Below are 22,501 nucleotides of genomic sequence, written 5' to 3' on the forward strand. Positions count from 1 at the left end.
ACTTACACACACCACATACACGCACACATACACCACAGGCACACACACACACACACACACACACACCCACACACACACACACACACACAAACTAATACGCACACACAAACTAATACGCACACACACGCACACAAACACATACACACACATACAGAGACACACATACACACATAGACACACATGCACACATGCAAACACTCGCACTCATGCACACACACACACAGACACACACATTAACACACACACACGGTCACTAACACATACACACACAGACACACACGCACACGCACACACTCACACTCATATACACACAGACAGACACACACACTAACACATACGGACACACACATACACTAACACACACACATCCATACACACACACATACATATACGCACACTAACACACACACAACAAATAAATACAATGAACAAGGGTCATGGAGCCATTGTAGGTCAATAAAAGCACGAGTTACAACAAGAATCTTGATGCAGGACAAGGAAAAGACAGCAAAACATAATCTTGCGAGGAAGATTACAAAAGCCTTAACTATCAAACGCATTTAATTACGCATTTAATTCCAGCTCTGATTCACAGCATCCTCACTGTGTAAAAGTGACAGTGTACAATTAACATGTTGTGTTCTGTGAAGCTCTTACAAATACTCATTGAGCAGAAATGAGCACAGTGTGGGACTCATTGTGTTCCATAGTCTGTACTGAACACAAAGGAGGACATTTGGAAGTAATGAGATGTATTATTGTGGTCCACTCATCGATGAGACAGTTGGTGAAAGGAAGTGTAGGAAGGAACTGCAGATGCTGGTTTAAACCGGCGATAGACACAAAATGCTGGAGTAACTCAGCGGGACAGGCAGCATCTCTGGAGAGAAGGAACAGGTGATGTTTCAGGTCGAGCCCCTTCTTCAGACTGAAAGTCACGGGAAAGGGAAACAAAATAGATAAGATATAGAGACATTCTGAAAAAAATGAATGAAATAGATGCAAAAAACTAACAATGATAAAGGCCTGTTTCCTTGCCCCTGTCTTGACCCTTTCCTTCTCTCCAGAGACACTGCCTGTCCCACTCAGGTACTAACGCATTTTGTGCCTACCTTCATAGATGAAAACTTTGTTTTCCTAATCACTGTAGGTGTGGAACTCCAAACTTGTTTGATCAAAAAACATTCTACCACATGCTCAAAAATTAATGTTCAGATGTGATAGGAGCAGAATTAGGCCATTCGGTCCACGTCAATTCTACCCCGCAATCCAATCATGGATGATTTATCTTTCCTTCCTAACCTCATTCTCTTGCCTTCTCCCCATCAACCCTGACACCCGTACTAATCAAGAATCTATCCACACTTTATGAATATCCATTGACCTGGCCTTCACGTCCTTCTGTGGCAATGTATTCTACATATTTACCACCCTCTCCTTCTTCAAGGAATGTCCTTTAATTCTGAGGCTATGACCTCTGGTCCTAGACTCTCCCACTAGTGAAAACATCCTCTCATTAACTCTCCAAGCCGTTCACTATCCGGCATATGCCGGTGCTATTGAGAGGCATAGGGACTGCAACATGGTAACAGCCCTTTGTTCGACTAACCCATGCTGAACAAGATGCCCATTAGCCATTCCCTTTAACCTTTCCTATCAATGTCCTTGTCATTCGGCAGAAATTCAGCCTGAAGAAGGGGCGGCACGGTGGCGCAGCGGTAGAGTTGCTGCCTCACAGTTCCAGAAGCCCGGGTTCGATCCCGACTACAGGTGCCGTCTGTACGGAGTTAGTAACTTCTCCCCGTGTCTACGTGGGTTTTCTCCTGATCCTCCGATTTCCTCTCACACTCCCGAGACGTACAGGTCTCGATGGTTAATTGGCTTTGGTAAAAATTGTAAATTGTTCGTAGTTTGTAGGATAGTGCATCTGTACAGAGTTGGTCAGTGTGGACTCAGTGGGCCCAAGGTCCTGTTTCCGTGCTGTATCGCTAAACTAAGTGGAATGGAACCATCACCTATCCATGTACTCCAGGGATGGTGCCTGACCCATCGAGATGTAAGAGCACTTGGTGCGACTTTTAACGTTTCTGTCCAAATGTCTTTCAAATTTGAGTATAGGAGCAGGGAGGTTCTACTGCAGTTGTACAGGGTCTTGGTGAGACCACACCTGGAATATTGCGTACAGTTTTGGTCTCCAAATCTGAGGAAGGACATTATTGCCATAGAGGGAGTGCAGAGACGGTTCACCAGACTGATTCCTGGGATGTCAGGACTGTCTTATGAAGAAAGACTGGATAGACTTGGTTTATACTCTCTAGAATTTAGGAGATTGAGAGGAAATCTTATAGAAACTTACAAAATTCTTAAGGGGTTGGACAGGCTAGATGCAGGAAGATTGTTCCCGATGTTAGTGAAGTCCAGGACAAGGGGTCACAGCTTAAGGATAAGGGGGAAATCCTTTAAAACAGAGATGAGAAGAACTTTTTTCACACAGAGAGTGGTGAATCTCTGGAACTCTCTGCCACAGAGGGTAGTTGAGGCCAGTTCATTGGCTATATTTAAGAGGGAGTTAGATGTGGCCCTTGTGGCTAAGGGGATCAGGGGGAATGGAGAGAAGGCAGGTACGGGATACTGAGTTGGATGATCAGCCATGATCATATTGAATGGCGGTGCAGGCTCGAAGGGCCGAATGGCCTACTCCTGCACCTAATTTCTATGTTTCTATGTTTCTATGTTTCTAAATGTGGATGTTGTTGTATCTGCCTCAATCAATTTCTCTCGCATCTCATCCCAAATAAGTACAACCTCTGTGTGAAGAGATTACTCCTCAGGACTCTTTTAAAATCTTTCCCCTCTTACCATAAACTAAAGGGCCTGTCCCACTGTCACGACCTAATTCACGACCTGTTTTTACTCGTGGACATTTTTCATCCGGCTAGAAAAAACACCCCGACATACTTAATGCCACGAGTACCTACGACTAGCATCACGGCCTGCTACGACCTAGTTACGACCTCCTACGACATCGTGACGACCACGCTGCGAGTACGAGTCGAGGGCAAACTCGGCAGAGGGTCGTGAATTAGGTCGTAAAGGACAGGCCCTTTATGCTCTTTCTTTGTCATAGCTATACAACACAGAAACAGGCCCTTCGGCCCAACTTAACAATGCCGAGCAAGATGCCCAATCTAAACTGGTTCCATTTGCCCCCATTTGGTCCATATCCCTCTAAACCTTCCCTATCCATGTAAATGTCCAAGTTTATTTTTAACGTTGTTATAGTAACTGCCTCAGCTACCTTTTGTGGCAGCAATACCCACTTCCCTCTGTGAATATTTCTTCAAAAAACTCAATTAAATTCGTGAGACACAATCTCCAACATACAAGACCATGACGATGAGGCCTAATCAGATCCGGTCTATCCGAATGCCAATATATCAGCCCTGGAAGGCCTTGGATAGACACAAACTGCTGGAGTAATTCAGCGGGACCGGCAGCCTCTCTGGAGAGAAGGAATGGGTGACGTTTCGAGTCGTGACCCTTCTGCCGTGGAGATGGGCGCCAGCACTCGGTGGGGGCGTTGGTGGTGAACCCGGCGGGCCGTGGCCTGCAGGGGGGAAGCTCAGAAGCTGCCGAGCTCGACCCCAAAGACCGGAGAGCCAAGGAGGAGTGAGCCGTTGCCAATGACGGATGCAAACCTCCAGATTCAGATTTAGTCAGAGGGTGGTGAATCTGTGGAATTCCTTGCCACAGAAGGCTGTGGAAGCCAAGTCAGTGGATATTTGTTAAATAGAAAAACATAGAAACATAGAAATTAGGTGCAGGAGTAGGCCATTCGGCCCTTCGAGCCTGCACCGCCATTCAATATGATCATGGCTGATCATCCAACTCAGTATCCCGTACCTGCCTTCTCTCCATACCCTCTGATCCCCTTAGCCACAAGGGCCACATCTAACTCCCTCTTAAATATAGCCAATGAACTGGCCTCGACTACCCTCTGCGGCAGAGAGTTCCAGAGATTCACCACTCTCTGTGTGAAAAAAGTTCTTCTCATCTCGGTTTTAAAGGATTTCCCCCTTATCCTTAAGCTGTGACCCCTTGTCCTGGACTTCCCCAACATCGGGAGCAATCTTCCTGCATCTAGCCTGTCCAACCCCTTAAGAATTTTGTAAGTTTCGATAAGATCCCCTCTCAATCTCCTAAAGTCTAGAGAGTATAAACCAAGTCTATCCAGTCTTTCTTCATAAGACAGTCCTGACATCCCAGGAATCAGTCTGGTGAACCTTCTCTGCACTCCCTCTATGGCAATAATGTCCTTCCTCAGATTTGGAGACCAAAACTGTACGCAATACTCCAGGTGTGGTCTCACAAAGACCCTTTAGGGAGGAGATAGATAGATTCTTCAGTCAGAGGGTGGTGAATCTGTGGAATTCATTGGCTAGTTCATCTTCTATCCTTGTCAATATGTTACCTCATACACATTAACCTTTATGGTGGCAACTTATCGAATGCCTGCGAGAAATCCAAATACATCTTCTGGTTTTCCTTTATCCGCAGCATGTGCTCATTCATAAAGAATTCCAATAAATTGGTCAAACATGATTTCTCTTTCACAAAACCATATTGACTTGGCCTACTCACCTTGTACCATTAATCTTTGCTTTGACCATTATTCTCCATGGGGACAAAAGAGATGTCAATGCTGGAATATGGAGCAAAAAACAAACTCTGAAGAAGGGTCCTTTAGTCTGTTGAGATACAGCGCAGAAACAGGCCCTTTAGCCTACCCAGTCCACGCCCACCAGTGCTCACATCCACACTCTAACGTACACACACTAGGGACAATTTTATTGGCTGCAACCTTCCCTCCATTGATGAACTGTACACTGCAAGGGACAGAAATCGAGTGGGTAAGATCATCTCTGACCCTCTCACCCCGGCCACAAACTCTTTGAATCACTTCCCTCTGGAAGGCGACTCCGGACTGTCAAAGCTGCCACAGCCAGGCATAAAAGAGCTTTTTTACCACGCGATCTACTCAATTACCAAAAATCTGTAGCCTCCTCTGGTATTTTATTTAATTCACATGTTTATTTAATGTTTAATGTTTTATGTGTCATTCCTAACTGTCACCGTATGTCATGTTGTCACTTGTGGGTGGAGCACCAAGGCAAATTCCTTGTATGTGAATACTTGGCCAATAAACTTAGTCAACAAAATAGAGAGAGTACAGAGGAGATTTACTAGAATGTTGCCTGGGTTTCAGCAACTAAGTTACAGAGAAAGGTTGAACAAGTTAGGGCTTTATTCTTTGGAGCGCAGAAGGTTAAGGGGGGACTTGATAGAGGTTTTTAAAATGATGAGAGGGATAGACAGAGTTGACGTGGAAAAGCTTTTCCCACTGAGAGTAGGGAAGATTCAAACAAGGGGACATGACATGAGAATTAAGGGACTGAAGTTTAGGGGTAACATGAGGGGGAACTTCTTTACTCAGAGAGTGGTAGCTGTGCGGAATGAGCTTCCAGTGAAGGTGGTGGAGGCAGGTTCGTTTTTATCATTTAAAAATAAATTGGATAGTTATATGGATGGGAAGGGAATGGAGGGTTATGGTCTGAGCGCAGGTATATGGGACTAGGGGAGATTATGTGTTCGGCACGGACTAGAAGGGTCGAGATGGCCTGTTTCCGTGCTGTAATTGTTATATGGTTATATGGTTATATGGTTATACTTTCATTCATTATAACAATTTACCGAAGCCAATTAAATGTACAAACTGGCATGTCTTTGGAATGGGGGAGGAAACCAGAGCACCCGGAGGTAGTGAGGCAGGGACTGTCTCAACGTTTCAGAAACAGTTAGACAGATACTTGGAAAGGGAAGGTTTGGAGGTATATGGACCAAACGCAGGCAGGTGGGACTAGTGTAGCTGGGACATTAATGGGCAGTGTGGGCAAGTTGGACTGGAGGGCCTGTTTCCACTCTGTATCACTCTATGGCTCTATGAGCAGAGCAGCCAGAAAAAAACCCACACAGGTCCCGGGGAGAACGTACAAACTCCGTACAGAGAGCACCCATATTCTGAATTGAACCCGGGACTCTGGCGCGGTAAGGCACCAACTTTACCACTGCACCACCGTGCCGACCCGCTATTATGAGTTGCAACAGTAGGGTAGGCTCTGCGTGACCTATTGAGTTCCTCCAGTAGGTCACGGGAGGCTTCAGCGGAGAGAAATGAGCAACAGTCTGAAGAAGGGTCTCGACCCGAAACGTCACCTATCCCTTGGGCTGTCCCACTTGGGCGACCTAATTGGCGAGTTTAGGAGAGTTTGTAAAAATGACATGTTGAAGACATCCTTCGACTATGTAGAAGATCTCCTTCAACCTCCTTCGACTATGTTGAAGACTAGCTTCGACTAGCTACGACTAGCTACAACTAACTTTGGGAAAATTGGTCACTGAATAGTGGAGAGTGAAGACGACCTCCTTCAACCTCCCTTCGACCTCCCTTTGACCTCCCTACGACTATGATGAATACTATCTACGACTACCTTCGATTCCCTTCGACTACCCTCGATTACCTACGACCAACATGCCGACCCACTACAACCTACGACGACTAAACCTACGAGTAAAAAAAGTATCGATTTTTTTCCATGGCGACCTTTGTATACTCGCGGGCATTTTTTAACATGTTGAAAAAAACGCCGCAACCTAGCTGAGGCCTCGAGTAAGCGGAGATCACACTCGAGCATGAAGGAAAGTTACGAAGACCTCCTATGACCTCGTGTCGACCATGCTGCGAGTATGAGTCGAGGGCAAACTCGCCAGAACTCGCGGATTAGGTTGCCCAAGTGGGACCGGCCCTTGAGGAATGTGGAGGAGGCACTGTGGAGGATGTTTATGTTATTGTGTGTGTTCTGTTGCTTTTTATTGGTATGGCTGTGCGGCAAATGAAATTCCTCCTATGTTGCAAAACATTCTTGGCTAATAAAATATGATTATGATTTTCATTACCCTGGTAATTGTTTCTTTTCTGGGTTGCAACCTATCTTTCAGTTCCCAATTTGTAGCTATTTCTGGGACGTATCCCCTGGAGTGAAGACTCCAGAGTCAACTCTCTGCCTCAGAGGGTGGTGGAGGCAGGTTCTCTGGATACTTTCACGAGAGAGCTAGAGAGAGCAGAGTCATAGAAACATAGAAACATAGAAATTAGGTGCAGGAGTAGGCCATTCGGCCCTTCGAGCCTGCACCGCCATTTAATATGATCATGGCTGATCATCCATCTCAGTATCCTGTACCTGCCTTCTCTCCATACCCCTTGATCCCTTTAGCCACAAGGGCCACATCTAACTCCCTCTTAAATATAGCCAATGAACTGGCCTCAACTACCTTCTGTGGCAGAGAGTTCCAGAGATTCACCACTCTCTGTGTGAAAAAAGTTCTTCTCATCTCGGTCCTAAAGGATTTCTCCTTTATCCTTAAACTGTGACATCTTGTCCTGGACTTCCCCAACATCGGGAACAATCTTCCTGCATCTAGCCTGTCCAACCCCCTAAGAATTTTGTAAGTTTCTATAAGATCCCCCCTCAATCTTCTAAATGAGCCAGGGGATATGGGGAGAAGGCAGGAACGGGGCACTGATTGGGGATGATCAGACATGATCACATTGAATGGCGGTGCTGACTCAAAGGGCCAAATGGCCTACTCCTGCACATATTGTCTGTTGTCTATTGTATAATGCAGACGACCTGTTTAACTCATCTGCCATTTCCTTGTTTTCTATCAGACACAGCTTCTAGAGCACAGACACTTTTTTTACACATCTTTTCTTTTGTTTCAAAAATATCAATGGAAACTCTGCTTTCTGTTGCTAGTGAGTTGAAAGCGCTAGATTCTTGATTAGTATCAAGAGGGTGGCAGGGGTTATGGGGAGAAGGCAGGAGAATGGGGTTAGGTGGGAGAGACAGATCAGCCCTGATTGAATGGCGGAGTAGACTTGATGGGCAGAATGGCCTAATTCCGCTCCTATCACCAATGGCTTAAACTGAAATTGTTCCTTCCTTTACTTTAAACTTTAGAGATACAGTGCAGAAACAGGCCCTTCAGCACAGCGAGTCTGTGTCGACCGGAGATCGTCCCACACACTTGCACTATTCTACAAAATAGAGGCAATTTAAAATTGGAGTGTGGGGGGAAACCAGAGCACCCGGAGAAAACCGATGCAGGTCATGGGGAGAACGTACAAACTCCGCACAGGCAGCACCTGTAGTCAGGATCGAACCCACGTCTCTGGTGCAACACCAACCCCTTAAATTTCTGCCACTGTATCTTGATTTGCTGATTGAGTCTGAAGAAGCGTCCTGACTTGAAACACCGCATGTCCATCATCTCATGAGTTACTCCATAACATTGTCTTCTTCTGAAGATTCTGGCATCTGCAGTTCCTGTGTCAACAACCTCATGTTCCTGTTCAATCTTACAATGCATGCTATCATACCATAGATTGTATTTGTCTCTATTTATCTCTTAAGTATTTTACTTTAGGTCTAGAGTAACAGCCCCGAAACTGGCTCTTCGGCCCACCGGGTCGTGCCGACCAGCGATCCCCGCACACCAACACTATCCTACACATACCAGGGGCAATTTGCCTTTATACCAAGCCAATTAACCTCCAAAACCTTACGTCTTTGGAGTGTGGGAGGAAACCGAAGATCTCAGAAAAAAACCCATGCAGGTCACGGGGAGAACATACAAACTCCATGCCGACAGCACCCGTAGTCAGGATCGAACCCAGGTCTCTGGCGCTGTAAGGGGCCTGTCCCATCGTACAAGGTAATTCAAGAGCTCTCCCGAGTCTAAAAAAAAATCTAACTCGTGGTAAGCTTTTAGAATGTACGTAGCGGTTTCGTCGGAGCGCGGGACGTCTCTTAGCGGCTCGTAACGCTAACGGCAGGTACTCGGGAAACGCAGAAAGCTCGTGAAGATTTTTCAACGTTGAAAAATGTCCACGAGAGCCCCGAGTACCTACGAGCGGCTATTACCATAATTCTCCGAGTTCGAATCAGGGGAAACTCGGGAGAACTCTTGAATTACCTCGTACAGTGGGACAGGCCTTTTAGAGTCATCGAGTGTTACAATGTGGAAACAGCCCCTTCGGCCCAACTTGCCCACACTGACCAACTTGTCCGTTCTACCCTCGTTCCACCTGTCTGTGTTTGGCCAGGTAAACCCATCCTGTCCATGTGCCTCATAAGATCATATGTGGTAGGCGTAAAATTCGGCCATTCGGCCCATCAAGTTTACTCCGCCATCAATTCATAGCTGATCTATCTCTCCCTCCTAACCCATTCCTGTCCAAACGTCTTTTAAGTGCAGGCAGATGTGACTAGTGTAGACGGGTCAGGTTGACTGGTGTGGGCAAGTTGGGCCAAAGGACCTGTTTCCACGCTGTATCACTCTATGAAGCTTTGACTCTATGACTCTACATCCCGTTTTAACTTCAAGAACAAAGCCTCTATATTTAAGTTCATCTCATTTTGACAAACTTCAATGCCAGGTGTAGAATTTTAATTCAGCTCAGCAGCATTCCTTCACCTTATTTTACATTCCAAAGGCATCCGGCTGTTTTAAGATTAAGTTTTCAAGAACGAGTTAGATTTAGCTCTTAGGGCTAAAGGAATCAAGGGATATGGGGAAAAGGTAGGGATGGGGTACTGATTTCAGATGATCAGCCATGATCATATTGAATGGTGGTGCTAGCTCGACGGGCTGAATGGCCTACTCCTGCACCCACTTTTCAATGTTTCTAAATATGGCTAGACCTCAATCTTGCTTCATTATGAATTCATGGTGTTTGATATACTTTATTGCAAAAGTGATTTTGCCTTCACAGCAAGTGGACCAAAACGAGCTGATAATTAAGTTCTGTTCATTGTTAGGCTTATAAAATTGTGATGAGTATCCTTACTCTCTGTGCCTGGCAGAATGAAAGCAAAACAGTTCGAATTATTCCAATTAATATTCCAGTTTGAATGTATCTGCCTTTGAGCGACGATACATTTTGTTCTGCAAACGAAGAACTACAGATGCTGGATTAAACCAAAGACAGACACAAAGTACCACAATGGGTCAGGCAGCATCTCTGGAGACGTTTCATCTTCAGACTACCTTTTGTTGTCTGTTCATTCTCACCTTTGTTTTAATATATTACCAAATTTACACTGCTCCAAAGGGGTGGCACGGTGGCGTAGCGTTAGGGTTGCTGCCTTACAGTGCCAGACACCCGAGTTCAATCCTGGCTCCGGATGCTGTCTGTACGGAGTTTGTACGTTCTCCCCGAGACCACATGGGTTTTCTCCGAGAAGATTCAGCATGGAAGCAGACCCTTCGACCCTCCGAGTCTGCACCGACCAGCGATCCTCGCACATTAGCACTACCCTACACACTCTAGGGGCAATTTACATTCAAACCAAGCCAATTTACCTACAAACCTGTATGTTTTTGGAATGTGGGAGGAAACCGAAGATCCCGGAGAAAACTCACGCAGGTCTCGGGGAGAACGTGCATACTCCGTACAGACAGCACCCGTAGTCAGGATCGATCCCGGGTCCCCAGCACTGCAAGCATTGTGAGGCAACAACTCTACTGCTGCGCAACCATGCCATCGCTGATGCTGGAACATATGAGGATTAAACACTGTTGACCCTTAGTATTCTACTTGTCCCATCCCCAAATGAATCAAAAGCTTGCTTATTGGTGCCCGGCATCATTCCAAACCTCGGGCATCAATCCAGCACCTAGCCTTTGTGATAGGAAGAAACTGCAGATGCCAGTTAAAACCAGTTGCACGCAAAGTGCTGGAGTAAAGGGCCTGTCCCACTTGGACAACCAAACCCACGAGTTCAGAAGACTCTAGACGAGTTGAAAAAAATTGCAAGGTTGTGTTGACTCGCCGAAGTAACAGACCTCCTACGACTATGTCTACGACCTCCTACAACCCCCCTTGACCTCAGTCTTCCACACCTAAGGCTAACTATGTCTAGCTACGAGTGGAAAATGATCACAAGATAAAATTATGTAATGGTTGCATTTTTTGTCTCGGGCCAGTTACCGACCTACGACTACCTACGACTATCTACCACTATCTACCACTACCATCATGACCTACTATGACCAACCTACGACCTACCTCGGCGTCCATATCGCTGCTGATATCTCCTGGACAGACAACACGACAGCGGTCATCAAGAAGGCTCAGCAGTGGCTGCACTTCCTGAGGGTCCTCAGGAAGCACAACCTGGACTCTAACCTGCTGCTGACCTTCTACCGCTCGTCCATCGAGAGCCTGCTGACATACTGCATTACAGCATAGTATGGCAGCTGCACCATGGCAGACAGGGAGAGGCTTCAGAGGGTAACTAGGATAGCGCAGAAGATCATTGGTTGCCCTCTCCCCTCCCTGATGGATATCTACACCTCCCGCTGCCTTAGCAGGGCAAAGAATATCATCAAAGACAGCTCCCATCCTGCGTTTGGACTGTTCGACCTGCTGCCCTCTGGAAGGCGCTATAGGTGCATCAAATCCAGGACAAATAGACTCAGAAATAGTTGCTTTCCGAAAATTATAACTACTCTTAATTCAAATTCACACATGCACTGACTTCACAGCCCAACACCCGGACTTCCATCTGTATATATGTATATAGCGCCGCAGAATTGTGCACCTATAACCCCCCCTCCCTTCTCCCTTCTGTTTTTATTTTTCTGTTTCTTGTTTTTTGTACTAAATTATATGTATGCACTGAGTACGAGCAGCTTTCAATTTCATTGTACATGTATAGTGACAATAAATGGCATATCTATATCTATATCTATATATCTACCTACGAGTAAAAAGTATCAATTCTTTCCATGCCGACCTTTTTTTTTACTCGTGGACATTTTTTATCAGGCTGGAAAAAACGCTGCGACCTACTTGAGGCCACGAGTATGCGGAGACCACTCATGAGCATGAGGAAGAGTTACAAAGACCTCCTAAGACCTCCTACGACCTCGTGACGACCATGCTGCGAGTATGAGTCAAGGGCAAACTCGGCAGAGGTCGTGAAAGTGGGATAGGGGCTTTACTCAGTACGTCAGGCAGCATCTCTGGTGAAAAAGGATATGGGACATTTCGATAGTGTATTGTCATGTGTACCGAGGTACAGTAAAAAGCTTTTGTTGCGTGCTAACCTGCCAGTGGAAAGACAATACATGATTATAATGGAACCATCCACAGTGTACAGATACATGATAAAGGGAAAAATGTAAATACCTTTTAGTGCAAGATGATGTCCAGCAAAGTCCAATCAAAGATAGTCTGTGGGCCTCCAATGAGGTAGATAGTCGTTCAGCATTGCTCTCTGGTGGTGGTAGGATGATTCAGTTGCCTGATAACAGCTGGGAAGAAACTGTCTCTGAATCTGGAGGTGTGCGATTTCACACTTCAATACCTTTTGCCCGATGGGAGAGGGGGAGAAGAGGGAGTGACCGGGATGAGACTCATTCTTGTTTATGCTGCTGGCCTTGCTGTCACCTGTAGTCACCTCTTCCATCTTCTCCAGACATGTTGCCTGACCCGTTGAGTTACTCCGGCACTTTATGTTAATCCCAGTTTCACCTTGCTGTTGAAACTGACAGTCCCAATCAAAATATCCCAACTTTAGTTCACCCACCAAAAGAAACTTCTTGTTCACTACGAAGGATTAATTGAGAAAGATCCAGTTATGCTCATGGATATAAATTATAAATTAGATTCCAACTCAGTCACCGGCTCGCCTTATCATAGCTTAGTCAATGGGCCCACATAGGCATTTGAATGATATTATTGCCACTGGAACTCTTTCCTCTTTAATGCTTGACAATACTTCTAATTATATTCGAGGCACACCAAGCCGCATGTGATCCAAGTCATACCAGATGCAGAAAATTACCATTGCAAGATGTTTTATATATAAGTGTGTGCGGATCGTTAGAGGACTTGAAAAATACTCTTTCCTGCCAATCCTCTTTCCTCTCGTTTTGTGACTTCCCTACTATGACATCTACCTGTGGTGTTCAGTCCTTAAGATTGGCATTATCTTTCAAGGTGGATAATTCAGATCATGTGCTGAATTCAGATCAAGCAGCCCACAAATCTCAAGGCTTCATTGTGTCCCTCTATCATGCATCCATCAGGTGTGTTTGCGGCACGGCGGTGCAGCGGTAGAGTTGCTGCCTTTGCAGCGCCAGAGACCCGGGTTCCATCCTAAAGGGCCTGTCCCACCAGCATGCGATTGCATGCGTCTAGCGTGATCAAACGTGGTGGCTTGAGGCGTAAGGCCTCGCGGGGCCGGTCCCACTTCCAACCGCGGAGCCGTCTGGAGTTGTGCGGGGTTGGTCCCGACATCATACTCACCAATCAGCTGGGCAGGAGGCGGGCCGACTAAATTTGGACGTCGCACGGCGTCGGGCGATGATGTCATCACAAAACGGCACGCCGGGCGGTGACGTCATCGCGCAACGCCACGCGCTAGGTGTAAGGCATCAAGACATCAAGCGTACGGCGTCGAGACACTGCATACGCCCGTTGAGGCGGTGCTTACGGCCTCAATGCGGCTGCGGGCCGACAGGCCGTTGCCGCACGTAATTTTTGGCCAGTGTCATTTTTTAGGAGCCCCGCGCGATGTCGGGACCAGCCCCGCACAACTCCATACGGCTCCGGCGATCGAAGTGGGACCGGCCCCGCGAGGCCGTACGGCTCAAACGACCACGTTAGGTTGCATTTGCCGCATGGAGTCGCATGCTGGTGGGACAGACCCTTAACTACGAGTGCTGTCTGTAAGTTGTGTGTACGTTCTCCCTGTGACCGCGTGGGTTTCCTTCAGGTAGTCCTGTTTCTTTCCGCATCTAATAGACATAATTGCTTCTTAAATGTTGCAATAATCCGTCTCCACCAAATTCTCTGGCTAGTCAGCCCATTCATTCATTCACAATTTGTATAAAATGTTTCTCCTCAGATTCCTATCAAATGTTGCCCTATTCACCGTAAACCTATGTCCTCTAGTTCTCGATGCACCCCACTCTGGGCAAGAGACTGTGCATCTACCTAAACTTTTCCTATATCGATAAAGAATCAATACTAATGTACTGATTCGTGATTACTAACCTCTGGGGTTTCCCGTACGTTCTCCCCGTGACCTGCATGGGTTTTCTCCGGGTACTCCCAGTTCCTCCCACGCTCCAAAGACGTACAAGTTTGTAGGTCAATTGGCACGGTAAAAACTGTAAATTGTCCCTAATATGTGTAGGATAGTGTTAGCGTGCGGGGATCGTTTGTCGGCGTGCACACGATGGGCCGAAGGGCCTGTTTACACACTAAAACTATCTCTAAAACTAAAACCAAAACTAACATGAAGAAAGCGCACATAAAAATCCAGAGATACCAGATGCAGACTTCTTAATTAAGTTCCTCTTCAGCCCTTTGGGTGATGGGACAGTTACACCCTTTGGGCCTGTCTCTAACTAAACCACTGCTAAAGTTAACATAGAAACATAGAAATTAGGTGCAGGAGTAGGCCATTCGGCCCTTCGAGCCTGCACCGCCATTCAATATGATCATGGCTGATCATCCAACTCAGTATCCCGTACCTGCCTTCTCTCCATACCCCCTGATCCCCTTGCCACAAGGGCCACATCTAACTCCCTCTTAAATATAGCCAATGAACTGGCCTCAACTACCCTCTGTGGCAGAGAGTTCCAGAGATTCACCACTCTCTGTGTGAAAAAAGTTCTTCTCATCTCGGTTTTAAAGGATTTCCCCCTTATCCTTAAGCTGTGACCCCTTGTCCTGGACTTCCCTAACATCGGGAACAATCTTCCTGCATCTAGCCTGTCCAACCCCTTAAGAATTTTGTAAGTTTCTATAAGATCCCCTCTCAATCTCCTAAATTCTAGAGAGTATAAACCAAGTCTATCCAGTATTTCTTCATAAGACAGTCCTGACATCCCAGGAATCATGTAGAAGCAAAGAACTGCAGATGTTGGTTAATACACAAAAGGGCACAAGATGCTGGAGTAGATCAGCAGGTCAGACAGTGCATCTGGAGAACATGGATGGATGACTTTTTGGGTCCAGGATGCTCTTCAGACTGATAGGTGACATTTTGGGTCAAGAGCATCGAGTACAGAAGTTAGGAGGTCATGTTGCAGTGGTATAAAAAGGTTGGTGAGGCCGCATTTAGAGTATTGTGTACAGTTCTGGGCACCATGTTATATGAAAGATGTTGTCTAGCTGGAAAGGGTCCAGAGAAGATTTACGAGGATGTTACCAGGACTCTATTCGTTGGAGCACAGGAGGATGAGAGGTAATCTTATTGAGGTGTACAAAAACATCAGGAGTTGACGCACGGTGTCTCTTGCCTAGAGTAGGGGAATTGAGAACAAGAGGACATAGGTTTAAGGTGAGGGGGGGGGGGGGGGAAGATTTAATAGGAACCTGAGGAGTAACTTATGTACACAAAGGGTGGTGGGTGTATTGAACGAGCTGCCGGAGGAGGTAGATAAGGCAGGTTCTATCGCAATGTTTAATAAGCATTGAGACAGGTACATGGATAAGACAGATTTAGAGGGATATAGGCCAAATACAGGCAGGTGATACTAGTGTAGATAGGACATGTTGGCCAGCATGGGCAAGTTGGGCCGAAGGGCCTGTTTCTCTATTACTCTAATAGCCTCAGGAATTATGGATCTGGGTAGAAGGTTCCTGATTCCCCCAACTCTGTGTAAAAAACTATACATTTACCCTATCGATTCCCCTCATGATCTTGTATACCTCTACAAGATCACCCCTCACCCTTCTGCGCTCCAAGGAATAGAGTCCTAACCTGCCCAACCTTTCCCTATAGCTCACACTCTTGAGTCCTGGCCTTGTAAATCCTTGTCCGAAGATGGGTCTCGACCAGAAACGTCACCCATTCCTTCTCTCGATTGATGTTGTCTGTCCTGCTGAGTTACTCCAGCATTTTGCGTCTATCCTTGTAAATCTCAGCAGGCATTCCAGCTTAACTACATTATTCCTTCAGCAGGGTGACCAAGACTGGTGAAATATTTTTAAAAAAAACTGGTGATTAACTTGGCAATAAAATGTATTCTCCACTCTGAATGCCACCTATCATGATATTCTTCAAAATATTACTTTGAACATAGACGCAGGTTGATTCATCAGCAAGTCCCTTATCAATGTAAAATAATAAAAACCTACCAAGCAGCTAGCGAATCCTCAATAAGGATTGTATCATAATTGTATAATAGTTTATTATGGATATATGTTTGTATTGTATTTATGGTGGTGGGTTCTGGCTTGTTTTATTGTAGTGTAAATATTATTTTTTAATAATTGAATACATTTTTTGATTTAAAAAAAAAAAAAAAGCAGCTAACGATAGCCTGTTTCCTTTATATCCGTTACTTTTTTGCATATCTTTCATTCATTTGGTCTATATCTCTCCACATCACCGTCTATAGCCCTTGTTCCCCTCTCCCTGACTGTCGGTCTGAACAAGGGTCTCGACCCGAAACGTCACCCATTCTTCTCTCCAGAGATGCTGCCTGTCCTGCTGAGTTCCTCCAGCATTTTGTGTCTATCTTCGGTTAAAACAAATAAGGGTTCATTAGTCTGCCTTCTAAATGGCTTTGAATATATTGCCTGTCATACCTCTATAGTAAATGATGCATTATATAGATATATCTGAGTAGTGCAGGAATTTGGGGCACTTTGATCATCTGGCAGTTTTGAGCATTTTCATTATTAATACATGAAAGTACAAGGACTAATATAGTAATTTGTTGAGGAGAAGTGCTCCATTTACACCACATTTACCTTACACAGTTAATGCATAGCGATCTGGCATATTAAACCATTTCAAACATCTTTTCAAATTCCTGTCAGACGTTGGCTGGGTGAGCTGTGTGGTAATAGTCACTGTAGGCATTTAATGAGCATGCTATCCGTCCTAATGATACGGTTAACCAACAACAGCATCATTATCTCCGTCTCTAATTCGTGCTGAAGTCAAAACAAACCCAAAGGTCGCACAAAGGGCACCCGCGAAGTAACAGGGAAAAAAAAAACCAGCAAGGTGAAAATCATACAACAGATCAAGCCATACACATAAAGGACTTACATTATATCGTGTCATTATAGTACAACATTACAATCATTATTCACAATACTCTCAACCCCACGCGGTGACCAGCGCCCACGGAATACCTCCAAAGTCCCCGTGAGCACCGCATGTTCCCTCTCCAGGGACACACGTGCACGGACGTAGGCCCGAAAGAGGGGCAAGCAGCCGACTCTTGCCTGACCATCCATCGCCTGCTGCCTGGACCCACGTATGGCCATCTTGGCCAGACCCAGGAGTAGACCGACAGGTAGGTCCCACCCTCCCACTTGGCTCTCCCCACACCCTGCCTTGTGTCCAAACACAAGAATCGTAGGACTAAAATGTAACCAGAACTTTAGGAACAACCCCTTCAGATATTGATACAGGGGCAGTAGCCTCTCACACTCCATATAAATGTGGAACACGGTCTCTTCCTCGCCACAAAAAATACAGGCAGCGGACGAGTCCGTGAACCGACTCAAAAGTTTGTTACAAGCCACCGCTCTGTGCAGCACTCTCCACCCCAGGTCCCCCACGTATAGGGGGACAACTCCCTTGTAGAGGGACCCCCACTGGGGACCTTCCCCTCCTTCAGGTGGTAACACCGTCCGCCATGGTGTGTCGGGACGGGAGACGAAGGCAAGGAGGTGCAGAATGTGCAGGAACATTCTATACAGTGAGCGTCTCTTCGCGTCACGAAACGGCATGCTGGTCATCTCCGAAAGGCGGCTCATGTTGTGTGGAGCCGGTGCCCGAGATATATCCCGGAACCGAGGCCCACAGAGCAGATCTGACGGAGCGGGTAAGGGCTCATTTAAAACCACTCTGGGCGCACACCTCTCCTCGACACCCACCATGATTTGTTGAGGACCGGCCACTCCCGCAGCCGCAACATCCCCCTCCCCTCGTGGAGCAACACGCTGGCTGAAAACAACCAGATTCCTCACTCTTAACACATCCCGGTAGAAAACAGGCAAGCCCCTTAGGGCAGGTCGACTGATGCCCGCCACCGGGAGCCGCGAGACCCCCCTTAGACAACGACCCCGTCGGAAAAAATACGTGGCCAAAACGTGCCATCTGGGGGCGTTCTCTGTATACATATACCTCCTCAGAGTCCTGAGGCGGAGAGCCGCCACCTGGGTACGCACGCATACCAAGGACTGGCCGCCCTCCTCTAACGGGAGGCTCAGGACAGCTGCGGAAACCCAGTGCTTCCTATTTCCCCAAAAGAAATCCACCATCTTCATCTGTAAAGCATTTACAAAAATGGAAGGTGGGACAAGAGTAGCCAGCCGGTACCATAACATGGAGGCCACCAGCTGGTTTATGACCAACACCCTCCCCTGAAAAGAAAGAACTCCAAGCAGGCCTGACCAGCGCCCCAGCCTGGCAACCACTTTCTTCTCCAACTCCTGCCAATTTGCCGGCCAAGCATCCTCAGTGGGACTCAGGTACACCCCCAGATAGAGGAGGTGCGTGGTGCTCCACGCAAACATTGCCATCTCCTCTGGCAGGGAGTCCACCTGCCACTGACCCACTAAAAGTCCAGAGCACTTGCTCCAATTAATCCTGGCAGAAGATGCATCCGAGAAAATCTTCTGGCAATCACGCATCCTCCGCAGGTCACCAGGATCGGTGAACATAAGTAGTACATCATCGGCATAGGCCGAAAGAACCAACTCCACCCCTGGGCCCGGTAGGGCCAGGCCTGTCAACCTCCTCCGAAGAAGACACAGGAACGGCTCCACACAGACCGAGTACAACTGACCTGACATGGGGCACCCCTGACGGACCCCCCTCCCAAAATGAAAGGGAACCAACAACGCACCATTAACCTTCACAAGGCACTCCGCTGCAGCATACAAGAGGCGAACCCGGGCCACAAAATGCGGTCCAAATCCAAACGCTTGCAACGTTCCGAACAGGTATTCATGCTCTACCCTATCAAAAGCCTTCTCCTGATCAAGAGACAGAAACGCAGCTGACTGACCAGTTCCCTGTGCTAGATGAATCAGGTCCCTAACCAGGTGGATGTTATCCTGAATGGACCGACCAGGGACTGTGTAAGACTGGTCATGGTGAATCAGCTGAGACAGCACAGAGCCCAGGCGATTTGCCATCGCCCGTGCAAATACTTTATACTCTGTGCATAGGAGAGAGACCGGGCGCCAGTTTTTCAGCAGGCGGAGTTCCCCCTTCTTGGGCAGCAGGACAACCACTGCTCGACGCCACGAAAGGGGCATCTCCCCTGTCGCCAGGCTCTCCCCCAGAACCAACATGTAATCACCCCCCAGGATACCCCAGAAGGCTCTAACAAACTCTACCGTCAGCCCATCCAGCCCGGGGGACTTACCCCTCCTGAGCTGATGCAGTGCACAAGTCAACTCCTCCAAAGATAACGGGCCATCAAGAAGATCGGCCACCTCCCTATCTATAACCGGTAGACTCTCCCACAGGTCCTGCTGAGCTTCCCCGCTTACTCCACCTGCGGAGAACAGGGAACCATAAAAGGACCTGACCAAGGCACTAATCCTCTCCGGATCTGTGACAGAGGAGCCATCATCTGCGAGCAGCTCCACGAGCTGCTTGCGGGCTCCCCGCCCTTTCTCCAGAGAGAAAAAGAAAGGCGAAGCTCGATCCAGATCGTGCAGCATCTGGACCCGCGCCCTCACGTAAGCGCCTCGGGACCGCTCAAGTTGCAGGTTCCTCAAGGCTTCCTTCTTCTCATGAAACACACCCCATGCGCAAGAGTCACCTCCAACCTGACCCAGGCGAGACTCTGCGTCCATCAGCTCCCTCTCAAGCTTCTCAACCGCTGAGTCCCGCCGCCCGGTCGACCCCCACGTATATTCCTTACAAAAAATACGGATGTGAGCTTTCCCCACATCCCACCACTGCCTTAGGGAAGAGAAGCATCTCTGCCTCTCTCTCCACCGCACCCAAAACCGAGTGAATGACTCCCGGAAACACCGATCCTCCAGCAGCCGGTTATTAAAGTGCCAATACGCAGACCCAGCCTGAACGCGTGCTGGATTAAAATCCACACGCACCAGACAGTGGTCCGAGCATGGCACCAGCTGCATTGAGGCCGCTGAGACACGGGAAACAAACGCTCGGGAGATATATATTCGATCAATGCGGGAACCACCGCCCTCAGACCTCCGCGAAAAAGCAGTGGAGTCTGGGTTGAGGTCCCGCCACGCATCAACCAACTCAAAAGAGTCAATCAACCCTCTCAGCTTCTTTGCTACAGCAGGGGCACACTGAGTACCAGAACGATCTCGCACCTCAAGTGTGCAGTTAAAGTCCCCCCCAAGGAAGACACACTCTCCCCGATCAATAGTGCTCAACAGCGCATTCACTTCCTGAATTAGGCCGGCCTGCATCGTGCCAGAGCTGGGGGCATACACGTTAATGAAATGCAACGGCATGCCATCCAGGCTCACGGCCAGATGGAGCAAACGTCCTGGCACAACTTCTTGCACTTTTATAATATTAGGCAAGAAATTCTGAGCCAACAGAATGGCCACCCCACTCGAATTTGAGCTAAGATGACTCATATAGACCTCTCCTTCCCACTCCAACCTCCAAGTGGGTTCATCCTTGACAACAGTATGCGTCTCCTGCAGAAAACACACTGCAAATTTCCCCTCCCTAAGGACCGATAAAAGCTGGAACCTGCGAAAACTCGCTCTACTCCCGTTTAAGTTTAGGGTAGCTAGCGTGAATGCACTGATACATTAAATTGAAATCCTCATACTTCTCCTCCTGGGCTCTGTAGCCCCCTCTCTTTTTAGGAACTCCAAAAAGTCCCTAAACTGACACTGCTCAGAGCCAAGAAGATCACTATCTTTGGTCGCAAGGATAGCCTCGAGATTTTTAACTAAGGACGCCAGATCAGCCCAGCGTCTCTTAGCGGCTTCTAACCTTGTTCTGTTCGTGCGGCTTGTTTTTAAAAATTCCCTCACTTCGCAGATTACTCTTCCATGAGAACCAAAAAATGAATCTGGGCCGTCGTCCAAGTTACTCGCACCTGACACAACATGCTCAGCATCCCCAAGGTCATTTTCAGAAATCGAAAAACCAGAGCTCTCTGGGATTTCGCCAACCCCTCCACACAAATCGGCCCCACCACTCTCCCTCTCCTCCGGCATGATACCACCCCCAGGATCAATGCCGGGGAAGGGTCCCGAAGCCCCTCTCCACGTCACGCAGCCCACTGACTGGCTGGGCTCCTGCGCTCTGTCCTCACCCTCTATATCTGGGCCCGGGGAAGAGAAAATAAGAGGCACCCCCACGGTCTGTGGTAAACTGGCACCCCCAGAAACTGAAAGAAGGTCGCTGCCTGAAGTAACTCCGACCTCCACAGCACCGAAAGCACCCCGTCCACTGGCAACACCCAGAGGCTCTCCACTAGATTTTCCCCCCTCCCCTGCTACATCAGTCGGCAATACAATACACAGCGCAGAACCACCATTGGCTCTCAAATTGAGCACTGATTGGAACACCACTCCCCCCGACCCCCCCGCCTTGGTCTGACTCTGCTCATCCCCCGTCTCAGGGTCCGCACTACCAGGGGAGCTTACCCCACCCTCCTGCGTGCTAACACCCTCAGTAGGCCTCTGAAACGAGGGGACCTCCTCCGACCCAGAAGACACACCCCCAGGGGAACCAAGATCAACACACGACAAGATCCCCCCCTCGGAGGGCCCCTGAGACAAAAGGACATCCCCCCGCCCAGAGGACACAACTCCAGAGGGGTCTACCCCATCACCTGACCCTGTGGTACCCTCGAGAGATCCCTGAGGTAGAAGCTCAACCTCCAACCCAGACGACGTCATTTCCTGACCTCCAACCACATCAGTGGTGGAAGGTCTGGAAAACTCCACCCCCCTAACTTTGGACTCACGTCCCTGCTCTTCCTCACCAGGCCCAATCCTCCTTTTAGTCCCACTAGCATGCGGAGGTGTGGTAACCTCCATAAGGAGAGGGTCTTCCTCCTCCACACTACCCCCCGCCTCCTTACCACCCACGCGTTTTGCCTTCGCTACCCCCTTCAGAGCCACCTCCGCTCCTTGCTTGGCCACGGCAGTTGCACTCTGGACCCCCCCGGAGCTGACAGGCGCCCCTTGGGTGATCTCCACACTCGGCAGTAGCACACCTTCCTGCTTTTGACTCGCTTGGGTGGTCTTTATCTGCCTATTCCTCTTCTTCTTCTTCTGCTGCTCCCACTCCCCTCCCCCCTCACCCTGTGTCTCACCTTCAGCCACCCCCTCAGGTTCAGGATGTAGGGGGCGGGGGCCCTTGCTGCCCTGGGT

The sequence above is a fragment of the Leucoraja erinacea genome, chromosome 5, assembly GCF_028641065.1.
Source record: "Leucoraja erinacea ecotype New England chromosome 5, Leri_hhj_1, whole genome shotgun sequence".
Lineage (NCBI taxonomy): Eukaryota > Metazoa > Chordata > Chondrichthyes > Rajiformes > Rajidae > Leucoraja > Leucoraja erinaceus.